The sequence below is a fragment of the Anomaloglossus baeobatrachus genome, unplaced genomic scaffold (assembly GCF_048569485.1).
Source record: "Anomaloglossus baeobatrachus isolate aAnoBae1 unplaced genomic scaffold, aAnoBae1.hap1 Scaffold_2804, whole genome shotgun sequence".
Classification (NCBI taxonomy): Eukaryota; Metazoa; Chordata; class Amphibia; order Anura; family Aromobatidae; genus Anomaloglossus; species Anomaloglossus baeobatrachus.
In genome coordinates, this window is record NW_027442283.1 from 51,743 (window position 1) to 64,463 (window position 12,721).

Genomic DNA, 12,721 nt, shown 5'->3' on the forward strand with positions numbered 1-12,721 from the left:
ACTTCTCATCACAGAGATTATATAATGATAGATCACAGAAGATCCCACTATGAGATTCATGATCAATGAGATCAACCTAAGGAATAACTTTTCTATTTTTCACAGACATTTGGGCTTTTCAGCATTTGCCAAAAAGCAGTTAAACAAATAGTAAAAAGAACTATAAACCTGGGTCACATGGAGCGTTTCCCCGACCTCCCCTCCCCCATCACCATCAATATCATGGAGACGACACCGCACAGATCCATCATCTGAGAAATCATCACAGAATAGAAAGATCCCTCCAGATCACAGATCACAGCTGTATAATGATCAGCAGATCCTCCATATATAATGATCCCGGAGAGATCAAGTCAGGAGGAGGTGACAGGAATCCACCAAGTGACCACCAGAGGAAAATCTGCATAGCTCCACCCCCTTGTGGAAACCACGCCTCCTTCCCTCAGAGCTCCTCCCACCCCCACAATCAGCAGCACAAGCCCTGGAGCCTCAGGGGAGGATGATTGCTGCCTTCAATCCCAGGGAGGTGGTATACATCACAGGAGGAGTTGGGGCATATACACATCACAGGAGGAGTTGGGGCATATACACATCACAGGAGGGGATGGGGACATATACACATCACAGGAGGGGATGGGGACATATATGTACCGCCCCACTCTCAGCAGCCGAGCTGCTCGGATCCGATCCTTCTGTGGGTGGCTCGAGGGTCTCCGGACCCGGGGGTCTCGCGGTCACTTCAAATGAAAAGGGGAGGGATGGTGGGTGTAGGACGTATATGTACGGGCTGAGCCGTACAGAGTTCGTGACGCCACCCACGGTATGTGGTGATATTGGACTCCACCACACTGCAGTTACGGGGCACCTGGGGGAGATGTGCACCGCCCCGCGGGCTCGGCTGCGACCGCCGAGCCGCTCGGATCTGTGCTCGCACTGCGAGTGGTGGCTCGAGCCTCTCACGGACCCAGGGGTCACGTCGCTCTGCAAGGGAGTTGGAGCTACACACGGGGATTTGGGGTGTTTGGATTTGAGGTGATAGTTCGTGACGCCACCCACGGGTTGTGGTGATTGTGGACACCACCACTGCGGTGAAGGTACGGGGATCCCGGGAGCGGTGTAATGGCGCAGCTAGGTGTTGACCCCTCCGAGGGTAGGGGTTGTTGGTCCCAGGGTCCGGTGGACCGATGCCCGGGTGCAGGGTGTAGTGTTGCGGTGCCGGGCGGCGCGGTGCCTGATGGCACTGGTGTACTCACTCTGACACAAGACACTGGAGTCGCTGGTAAACTAAACGGAGTGATGAACGGGGCCCACAGCCGGCTGCAGCTTTTCCCAGGTTAGGTTGGTAATGTCCGCCTTACTCCTGCACCTTTATATGTGAATCTTGACTCCTGTGCCTAGACACCGGTAGTCCGCTCCCCGACGTGTATCTGTCATAGGAGCCCATTTGCCCGCAGACGCTGGCCCTTTGGATCTCTGGCCCTTGGCGGTGGCACTTATCCGGAATGGTTGGGCTGTTGCCTTCAATCAGGACTTAGGTGGGAATGAACCCCTGAGGTCCAGACCGCAATCAGTTAATTTGACTATGGTGGTGGCTTCTAGCCTAGTTCAGGGTCTGAGTATCCTGCCTGGTGCTCCGGTATCCAGTTGGCTCCCCGGTTCGGTTCCGGCGGGCCACTACCCTCTCCCGCTCCCTTACCGTTCCACCGGTCGTATTCCCGGTCTCCTGCAGGCGGCCACTACTGTCTGCCTCCTTGCCAATGGTGACTGGGCTCCAACCCAGCCACCGGAGTAGTCTCTGGCAGGCCTGAGCACAGGTCTGCTTCTGGACTTGAACTTGACCGTTCCAGGGCCTGAGCTAGACGCCAACTCTCTCTCCACACAACTCCTGTTTTTCCCGCCTCCAGGCCTGTGAACTCCTCGGTGGGTGGAGCCAACCACCTGGCTCCACCCCCCTGGTGTGGACATCAAACCTGGAGGGTGGTAACAAGGCTTTTAGTTTGACTGATGTTAACTAACTGGGAGGGGGGGGTGTAGTGTTGTTGTGTCTACCTGGGACGACCAGGATAGTCCAGGGCGTCACAGATGTTGCGCAGCAAGTTATTAACCCCTCCGTGGGCAGAGATGGTGGCCCTGGGACCCGTTGGGGTTTGGTGGTTCAGAGAGATGGGCGAACGCAGGGTGCTGATGTACTCACTATTAGAAAAGCACACGAGTCTCTGGTAAACCAAGGTGATGGTGGTCGGTGTTCGCAGCCGGCTGCGTTAGGGTTCCCCCACCCGGCTGGTGGTCTCTGTCTTTCTCCAGCATCTGTTTAGAATGGTGCACTGCCTGTGCTTGCAACTTCAGGAGTCCGCTCCTGGCTAGTTGTCGCCTAAGGAGCCCTTTGCCCGCAGACGCTGGCCCGTGGGATCTCTGTGCCCTGGCGGTGGCCTCTTATCCCCCTCAGTGGGCTGTTGCCTTCAATCGGGACTTTGGGTGGGACAGGACCTCTAGTCCTGGCCGCAATTAGTTAATTAACTAGTTGCAGTCACTTCTGGTCCTAGCTTCAGGGTCTGAGTACCCCCCTGTGTGCTACGGTTTCCGAGTCGGTTCCCCGGGTCGGTACCGGCGGGGCACTACCATGTCCCGGTCCACCTCGGTTCTACCGAGCCATCTTCCCGCCTCCTGCAGATGGAGACCGCCATCTGCCTCCTAGCCAAAGGCACCAGGGCTCCTACCCTGGCACCTGTCCAACTTAGGGTATTTGCCTCACACAGCTCCAGCCCACACTCCTCTCCAACTTGAACTCTAAACACAAACTGACTTTTTCCTGCCCCGGGCTATCTAAAACTCCTAGGTGGGCGTCTTCCAACCGCCTGGTTCCGCCCCCTGGCGTGTCTATCAAGCCCTTAGGGGGGGTGACTAGGGTTTTAAGGGTTGGCTGTGTGTTACCTGTGGGGGAAGGGTGTAATGCGGGGCCCCATTTGTGACTACCTGGCCCGGCCAAGGCGTCACACTTCCATCCACCTCCTTGAGATTGAAGACAGCAATGTCCCTTCCCTGAGGCTCCAGGGCTTGTGCTGCTGATTGTGGAGGCGGGCGGATCCTTGGAGAAAGGAGGTGTGGTTTCCAGAAGGGGGTGGAGCTATGCAGATTCCCTCTGGTGGTCTCTTGGTGGATTCCTGTCGCCTCCTCCTGACTTGATCTCTCCGGGATCATTTTATATGGAGGATCTGCCGATTATTATACAGCTGTGATCTGTGATCTGGAGGGATCTTTCTATTCTGTGATGATTTCTCAGATGATGGATCTGTGCGGTGTCGTCTCCATGATATTGATGGTGATGGGGGAGGGGAGGTCGGGGAAACTCTCCATGCGACCTAGGTTTATATCTTTTTTTTTTTTTTTTTTTTTACACTATTTATTTAACTGCTTTTTGGTAAATGCTGAAAAACCCCAAATGTCTGTGAAGAATAGAAAAGTTATTTTATTGTTTGAGGCTGAAGATCCCCAGTGTGATTTCTATGACTGCAGCACAACATAGGGATCCACTAAAGGAATTATTGAAGGAAAATGGGAATTTGCATAACTCTGCCTCCTTATGGGAAAAGGGCGAGTGAAGACCCTCTTCGAAAGCTTCACAGGTCCTGGAGGAATCAATGGTACCGTGTTTCCCCGATAGTAAGACGTAGTGGGGGTTTTGGGGGGGTCGGCTAATGTAAGACGTACCCCGAAAGTAAGACGTAGTAAAAATTTATTTATTTTTTTTTTTTCCTCTTTACAGTACAGTTACAGCGGTCGAGCGCTCAGCTGAGCGCCCTAACATGCCGGCGGTCGGGCACTCAGCTGAGCGCTCGGCTACCGAGAAATGTTGAGATGTTGCAGTAATGTTGTCCGTGGTCCATCAGGACCATGGACAACATACAAAATCACACAGCCTCAGTGCCCTCATGTGCAGCCGCTGGTGGTTAAGTTTCCTTAACCTGCGGTACACTTAGGGCGCAATTGCGGCAAGTCCCCATACGGTACATTGCATGGAGACTTGCTGCGATTGCTGTGGGATTTTTTCCAATATAAGACATACCCCGAAAGTAAGACATAGTGGCACTTTTGGGGGTAAAAAGAATGTAAAACACTGTGTTACTTTCGGGGAAACACGGTATCAACTAACAACCAAGTGTGACCCAAGAATGGCGATCACCGGCCGGAGGCAGCAGAGACCGGAGGATTTATTACTGCAGTGAATTATTCCTGGAAGAGATGGAAGCGTCTCACACAACGGGATCTGTAAGAAGATCCACTGCCTTCAGATTCCTCAGCATCTAAGCCTCTGTGACCGGGATCTTCTCAAACAGGGGATCCCAGAGGTCACCTACTTCCTCCAAGGATCCTTATCCACAAGCCCCGGCGCCTCAGGGGAGGAAAATTGTCTCCTTTATTCTCAAGGAGGTGGATGGAAGCATCTCACGATGAAGTGGATCCTCCTGCTCCAAGGATCCATCTCGGCCTCCATAACTAGGTGTGAGAAGATCCCGGTCACAGAGGATCAGATCCTGAGGAGATCTGGAGACGCCTCGGTGCAGTCGGATCTTCTTACAGAACCTGTTGTGTGACTCGTGAGACGTCTCCAGCCATTACCATAAGACCCCAGCGATGATGATGAGGAGACCCCGGGATGAAGCGTTACTCGCCATTCTTCTCTTATGTAGAGTCCAGCAAATCTCCGGCTCCAGGAAAATGTGTGACTATAAAAGCTCCTCACGAGATTGTTACTTCTCATCACAGAGATTATATAACGATAGATCACAGAAGATCCCACTATGAGATTCGTGATCAATGAGATCAACCTAAGGAATAACTTTTCTATTCTTCACAGACATTTGGGCTTTTCAGCATTTACCAAAAACCAGTTAAACAAATAGTAAAAGAGCTATAAACCTGGGTCACATGGAGCGTTTCCCCGACCTCCCCTCCCCCATCACCATCAATATCATGGAGACGACACCGCACAGATCCATCATCTGAGAAATCATCACAGAATAGAAAGATCCCTCCAGATCACAGATCACAGCTGTATAATAATCAGCAGATCCTCCATATATAATGATCCGGAGAGATCAAGTCAGGAGGAGGCGACAGGAATCCACCAAGTGACCACAAGAGGAAATCTGCATAGCTCCACCCCCTTGTGGAAACCACACCTTCTTCCTCCACAGATCCGCCCACCTCCACAATCAGCAGCACAAGCCCTGGAGCCTCAGGGAAGGAAGATTGTTACAAGTCACAAATAGGCCCCTGCACTGCACCTGTCCCTCACAGGTAACACACAGCCAACCATTAAAACCCTAGTCACCCCCCTAAGGGCTTGATAGACACACCAGGGTGCGGAGCCAGGCGGTTGGAAGACGCCCACCGAGGAGTTTTACACAGCCCGGGGCGGGGAAAAGTCTGTTCAGTTCAGTTGGAGTGGAGGTCAGGCCTGTGTCTGGGCCTGAGGACAAACTGACAGGTGCCAGGGTAGGAGCCATGGTGCCTTTGGCTAGAAGAAAGACGGCGGTCTCCGTCTGCAGGAGCTGGGAAGACGGCTCGGTGGAACCGTTGTGGACCAGGACAGGGTTGTAGCCCGCCAATACTGACCCGGGGAACCGACTCGGAATTCGGAGCACACAGGGGGGTACTCAGACCCTGAAGCTAGGTTCAGAAGCGACTGGAACTGGTTAATTAACTGATTGCGGCCAGGACTAGAGGTTCTGTCCCACCCAAAGTCCCGATTGAAGGCAACAGCCCACTAAGGGGGATAACAGGCCACCGCTACGGCTCAGAGATCCCACGTGCCAACGTCTGCGGGCAAAGGGCTCCTTAGGCGACAATTAGCCGGGAGCAGACTCTTGAAGTTGCAAGCGCAGGTAGTCCACCATTCTAAACAGGTGCAGGAGAAAGACAGAGACCACCAGCCGGGCGGGGGAACCCGAACACAGCCGGCTGCGGCTCCAGGGCTTGTGCTTCTGATTGTGGAGGTGGGAGGAGCCTTGAGTGAAGGAGGTGTGGTTTCCACAAGGGGGTGGAGCTATGTAGATTCCCTCTGGTGTTCACTTGGTGGATTCCTGTCGCCTCCACCTGACTTGATCTCTCCGGATCATTATATATGGAGGATCTGCTGATTATTATACAGCTGTGATCTGGAGGGATCTTTCTATTCTGTGATGATTTCTCAGATGATGGATCTGTGCGGTGTCGTCTCCATGATATTGATGGTGATGGGGGAGGGGAGGTCGGGGAAACGCTCCATGTGACCCAGGTTTATAGCTCTTTTATTGTTTGTTTAACTGCTTTTTGGTAAACGCTGAAAAGCCCAAATGTCTGTGAAGAATAGAAAAGTTATTTCTTAGGTTGATCTCATTGATCACGAATCTCATAGTGGGATCTTCTGTGATCTATTGTTATATAATCTCTGTGATGAGAAGTAACAATCTCGTGAGGAGCTTTTATAGTTACACATTTTCCTGGAGCCGGAGATTTGCTGAACTCTACATAAGAGAAGAATGGCGAGTAACGCTCCATCCCGGGGTCTCCTCATCATCATCGCTGGGGTCTTATGGTAATGGCTGGAGACGTCTCACGAGTCACACAACAGGTTCTGTAAGAAGATCCGACTGCACCGAGGCGTCTCCAGATCTCCTCAGTATCTGATCCTCTGTGACCGGGATCTTCTCACACCTAGTTATGGAGGCCGAGATGGATCCTTGGTGCAGGAAGATCTTCTCCATCGTGAGACGCTTCCATCCACCTCCTTGAGAATAAGACTGACAATTTTCCTCCCCTGAGGCTCCGGGGCTTGTGGATAAGGATCCTTGGAGGAAGTAGGTAACCTCTGGGATCCCCTGTTTGAGAAGATCCCGGTCACAGAGGCTTAGATGCTGAGGAATCTGAAGGCAGTGGATCTTCTTACAGATCCCGTTGTGTGAGACGCTTCCATCTCTTCCAGGAATAATTCACTGCAGTAATAAATCCTCCGGTTTCTGCTGCCTCCGGCCGGTGATCGCCATTCTTGGGTCACACTTGGTTGTTAGATGATACCATTGATTCTTCCAGGACCTGTGAAGCTTTCGGAGAGGGTCTTCACTCGCCCTTTCCCATAAGGAGGCGGAGCTATACAAATTTACCATTTAGCATTGATGATTCCCTTATCAGATCCCTATGTTGTGCTGTAATCACAGGGATCACACTGGGGATCATCAGCCTCAGCCTCAGGAATAACTTTTCAATTCTTCACAGACATTTGGGCTTTTCAACATTTACCAAAAAGCAGTTAAACAAATAGTAAAAAAAGCTATAAACCTGGGTCACATGGAGCGTTTCCCCGACCTCCCTTCCCCCATCACCATCAATATCATGGAGACGACACCGCACAGATCCATCATCTGAGAAATCATCACAGAATAGAAAGATCCCTCCAGATCACAGATCACAGCTGTATAATAATCAGCAGATCCTCCATATATAATGATCCGGAGAGATCAAGTCAGGAGGAGGCGACAGGAATCCACCAAATGAGCACCAGAGCGGAATCTGCATAGCTCCACCCCCTTCTGGAAACCACACCTCCTTCCTCCAAGGCTCCTCCCACCTCCACAATCAGCAGCACAAGCCCAGGAGCCTCAGGGGAGGAAGATTGTTACATTGAATCTCAAGGAGGTGGATGGAAGCGTCTCACAACTAAGATCCTCCTGCACCAAGGATCCTCCAGGTCTGATTTCCTCAGTATTTAATCCTCCATGACCGGGATCTTCTCAGTGATGTCACATCTGATCCCGCAGGTGATCACAGATTAATGGTGAAATGAATGGAGTGTGCTGCGGTCGCCCCTCTCCTGCCTCCAGCCGCTATTCACACTGCATATACAGGGGAGCAGCTTAATTTTCCTCCGAGCACCCACATTTTACTCCAGGTGGAGCCATCAGAGACATAAAGCGGCTTTCCCTGGGGTCCGGCTCCCACCGCTCACAGAAGACAGCGGATGTTTGTGCCAGATCAGGGGTAAATGATGTGACGCTCTGGCAAAACCAGGTTGTCACAGAGACTGCACAAATCTTCCAGATGCAGGATTCCCTCCTCCTCACTACCAACACAACCCCACATCCAGGTACAACACCAGCCACAAAAGACTAGGTACCCCCCCAGGACAATAGGGACAAACCAGTGGGCAGGGACAGGCAGATTGAGACGCCCACCTAGGGGTCCTGAGGTGTCAGGGGTGGGAACACAGCAGATTAGTCTGCACAGAGGGTGGGAGAGGAGTGAAGTGGTAGTCGGGGGTTGTAGCTCCCGGACTACCGGACTACCTGAGCTGTCTAGGTGGCAGACGGCACAGCAGGGCCACAGGCGGTGGAGATCCGGTTGCGGGAAACCTTAAGTGGACCGTGGCAGGGTTGTAGCCCGCCGGTGCCGACAGCGGGGATCCGGTCTGGAGGCCGTGCACAGTCGCACTGCTTCAAACACCTTGTCAATTAACCAGCAGGGGACAAGATTCCAAGTCTTGTCCCACTAACAGCCCAGATAGAGCGAGACAGAAGCCCAACGCGGGGGATAGGGCGTCTGCAAGTGCCTGCAAAAATTCCAAGGGACAGATCTTGTGGGCCACAGCTCCCACAGCAAAGACACCGGGAGCGGACTTTTCCCGTTTCATGCGGACTAGTCAGCACACAAGACAAACACTGAAGTGCAGGAGGAAGGGCCCCTGTCCTGTCAACCGGTGTGCGGGACCCGATCACACCCTTCCGGAGGCTACCGGTATCTGGCACTTTATTTACTACTTGGACTTGGAGTGATTTATTTCTACACAGTGAGTACACTGGTATCATCTGGTCCAGGCCTGCGGACGGCGCCCCAGCACTGAACACCACCTACACCTGGGCCCCGGGACTACACCTTGTAAAAAAGTTCACATTTATTAAATAATTTAGAATATAATACATCCAGATAATAGATCTATAGATGGCAGAATTTATCAAGAACAGTAATTAAATTAAGATAAAGGTATCTGTATTGAATATAGATAGATGCTGACATAGTATGATATATATACATATATATATATATTCTAGGGTTACATCATGTGTAACATGCATTCAGAAGAATCACCCTATATGGTTTGGACACCTGCATATATAACATGATACGGTGGGAGGGGGCTCACTCCTGCACATGTCGCCAGTCTGCTGAAGCAGATCCATCCATCCATCCATCCATGATGAAATAACATATGCTGTCAGGCCTACAAGTATGGACTAATTATCGAACTCTTTACGTAAGCTAACAAAGAATACTACTTTTTTCCTTTTCTATAACTGAACTGTAACTTTGTAATTTGGCAACCATTTTATTAGATATAAAATACATCTATTTTTTTTACATTTTTTAAAGTTCTGTCTTTCATGCGCTTATCACGTATTTGAAGAAAAAATATATGTAAGGGATATATTTTTAACATTTTGGTGAGCCAGCTATTAGTGTTTTTTAATTTTTTGCACTTATTCCTTCACTTTGCACAACGGGGGACACAAGTAATGAATATCTCTTGCAAAGTGTCGGGAATCGACAATTTATAAAAATGACGCAGGACCTAAAAAAAAAAATATGGATAAGTTTCAAGTCGCATGAATGTTTTTTTAAATGAACTTTAAAGAGTTTGCAAAGCCACAGAAGATTATCCTTTGACGTGTCTTTGGAGGAGAAAGAATAAGTCAGTCAATAAGAAGTACTACAAGTGCTGATTATAATTCCAGGTAAGAAAATGGATTTTATCTCTTCTTTTTCTAAACAAAGTAAAATACAGTTCACATACTCAGATATTTCTAATGTAGAGACGCTCTGGGTAAGCCTTTATGGGAAATGTGAACTTGAGAATTCACGTGTAGAATGTGCAATGTCTTTTAATAGAGAGAAACAGAAAATCAGGAATGTCTGTCATTTCACAAGTTAGTGTTAGAAAAATGTAAAGATGGTAGAAATGGAAAACCTGAATTGTCAGAAAATGATTTTGACTGTAGTCAAGAAGGCGCAGACATGTGCTGTCTATTGAACATGACCTTGAGGTCACCGGAAAAGAAGCAGGAACCTTCTTTTTATTAGATTTTAATAACAAAACCATATAATCAATAATCATATAATACAATACATTATGATTATGTTAAACTACAAAATTACGGATAATGTATCTCCTCGAATCGCTAGGTGAGTCGCAACATGGTTGCTGGTGAGCTGTCAATCAGGCAGATCTCACCAGTGACCAGCCTGCAGCCCCCAGCGACGCGGCGCTTGGTAACTAAGGTAAATATCGGGTAACCAAGCGCTTGGTTACCCGATATTTACCTTGGTTACCAGCGCACACCGTTTAGCGCTGGCTCGCTGCACTCCTAGCCAGAGTACACATTGGGTTAAAAAGCAAACCACTTTGTTTATTTACCCGATGTGTACTCCGGCTATGTGTGCAGGGAGCAGGGAGCCAGCACTGGCAGCCTGAGAGTGGCGGATGCTAGTAACCAAGGTAAATATCGGGTAACCAAGCAAAGCACTTCGCTTGGTTACCTGATATTTACCTTGGTTACAGCTTACCGCAGCTGCCAGATGCCGGCTCCTGCTCCCTGCACATTCAGATCTTTGCTCTCTTGCTGTCACACACAGCGATGTGTGCTTCACATCGGGAGAGCAACGTCCAAAAAATGAACCAGCGCTGTGTGTAACGAGCAGCGACCTCACAGCAGAGGCCAGATCGCTGCTCAGTGTCACACACAGCGAGATCGCTAATGAGGTCACTGCTGCGTCACAAAACCGTGCCTCAGCAGTGATCTCGCTATGTGAGAAGTACCCGTAACTGTCCTTCCTGTTGGACATTGGCACAATGGGAGGATCATCGCACCCAATCCAAGACATATCTGAAGTTTGCGGCAAGATTATATCTACCAATATCTGGAAGGTTAATTCCCCCCTTCTTTTTGGGAAGGGTAAGTTTAGAGAGGCTCATCCTGGAGCCCCCCACACGTCCCCAGAGGAATTTCCTGAATCCCGTATTTAGCATCTTTATATCAGAGCTGGTTAGCAGCAATGGAAGAGATTGGAAGAGATACATCAATTTAGGAAACGCTATCATTTTTCTGAGATGACACCGGCCCGAGAAAGAGAGTATAAATCTGTCCTATGACTGCAGGAGCTGAAGCACGGAGGCCATACAAGGCCTATAGATTAATGTATACATCAGTGATGGGTTGGCTGGAAGTTGGATGCCAGGTACCTAATAGACTCCGAACACCACTGAAATGGAAATGAGGCATCATTAATTTTACCAGTTCTAAATATCGCCAATGCCTCCGATTTGTTGTCGTTAAAGCCTGAGATTTCCCCAAATCTGTTTAGTGTATTCATTATTGCCGCGATTGCTTGAGCAGGGTTGGCCATACATAGCAATACATCTTGCAATGCAAAGTAGAAAAAGTATAGCACTCACCGGTTAAATTGCTGTGCAGAAAAACTGTTTATTTAAACAGCGGAGGTTACATGTGCGGAGAGGGCTGGTGGGGAGAGGGAGTGTGCGCTGTAGCAGACGACGGCCGTTTCGCACCTGTCCGGTGCTTCAGCTGGTCTGATTAGGTATGACATCATATCCTTTTTATCCATATCCAAAAAAAAAAATTTATTTTTTTTTTCTTTTTTTTTTTTTTTTTTTTGTGGTTGATGTCAAATAATTAAAACATATGTTAAAAACAAAGAATATACATACAATACTTGAATTTCAGCAACAATTTTCAGCAAACATATATAAATATACATGGAAGAAGCCAAATGCCTCATAAATCAACCTAGAAACACACTAAGGTCATTTTTATCATTTAACCCTAGAGGGCCTGTTGCGTTGAATCTCATAATAAATTCAGCCTCTTTTCTTAATAGCATTTTATGCGTATCACCTCCCCTAGCGTTAGGCTCAACCAATTCTATCCCTGCAAAGGATAATACATTGCAATCAGAATTATGAAATTCTCTTATATGGTTGATTAACCTAGTTGCCCCTATTCCACTATGAATGGAGTTCCTATGCTCTCTAAATCTTACAAAGAGCTGCCGTATCGTCTTCCCAATGTAAAAATATTGGCACGGGCAAAAAATCACGTAAACGACCATTTTAGTCCTACAGGTTATCAAATGCCGCACATAATGTGAATGGCCACCAATTACAAAAGAATTGCCCGTCATGTGAAAACTGCAAAATGAACAGTTTCCACATCTGTGATTACCTGTAGGACCCACCTGGTGTAGCCAGGTTTTAGGAGGTATATACCGTTTCTTGACTAAAATATCACCAATATTTTTACATCTTCTATGCGTTATTAGGGGTTTATTGAGGGCCATTTCCCTAAGTTCTGATACTCCTTCAATTATGTGCCAATTTTTATTTATGATTGTTTTGATCATCCGATCCATCGGGCCATATTTGAAGTTAAAGATGAATCGATTCATTTTTTTAACAGGTGTAATACCCCGATTTAAACAGGAAATATTTTTCTCATGTTGAATCTTACTTTCAGCTTGTTTCTGCATTGAATTGATAAGATTAGAGGGATACCCCCTTTCTAAAAATCTTTGCTTGAGATCGTTCGTCTGTGTCACAAAAGCATCGGGATTATTCGTGATCCTATTCAGCCTTAAAAATTGACTGAAGGGAACAGATCTCAATACATGAGTCGGA

The 12,721-nt window shown here is 48.5% G+C and overlaps 1 pseudogene; it reads right to left on the reverse strand.

The window, feature by feature from the left end:
- Positions 1–4,859: 4,859 nt before the first annotated feature.
- On the reverse strand, positions 4,860–4,920 carry LOC142265973 (U7 small nuclear RNA; annotated as a pseudogene).
- Positions 4,921–12,721: the final 7,801 nt, after the last annotated feature.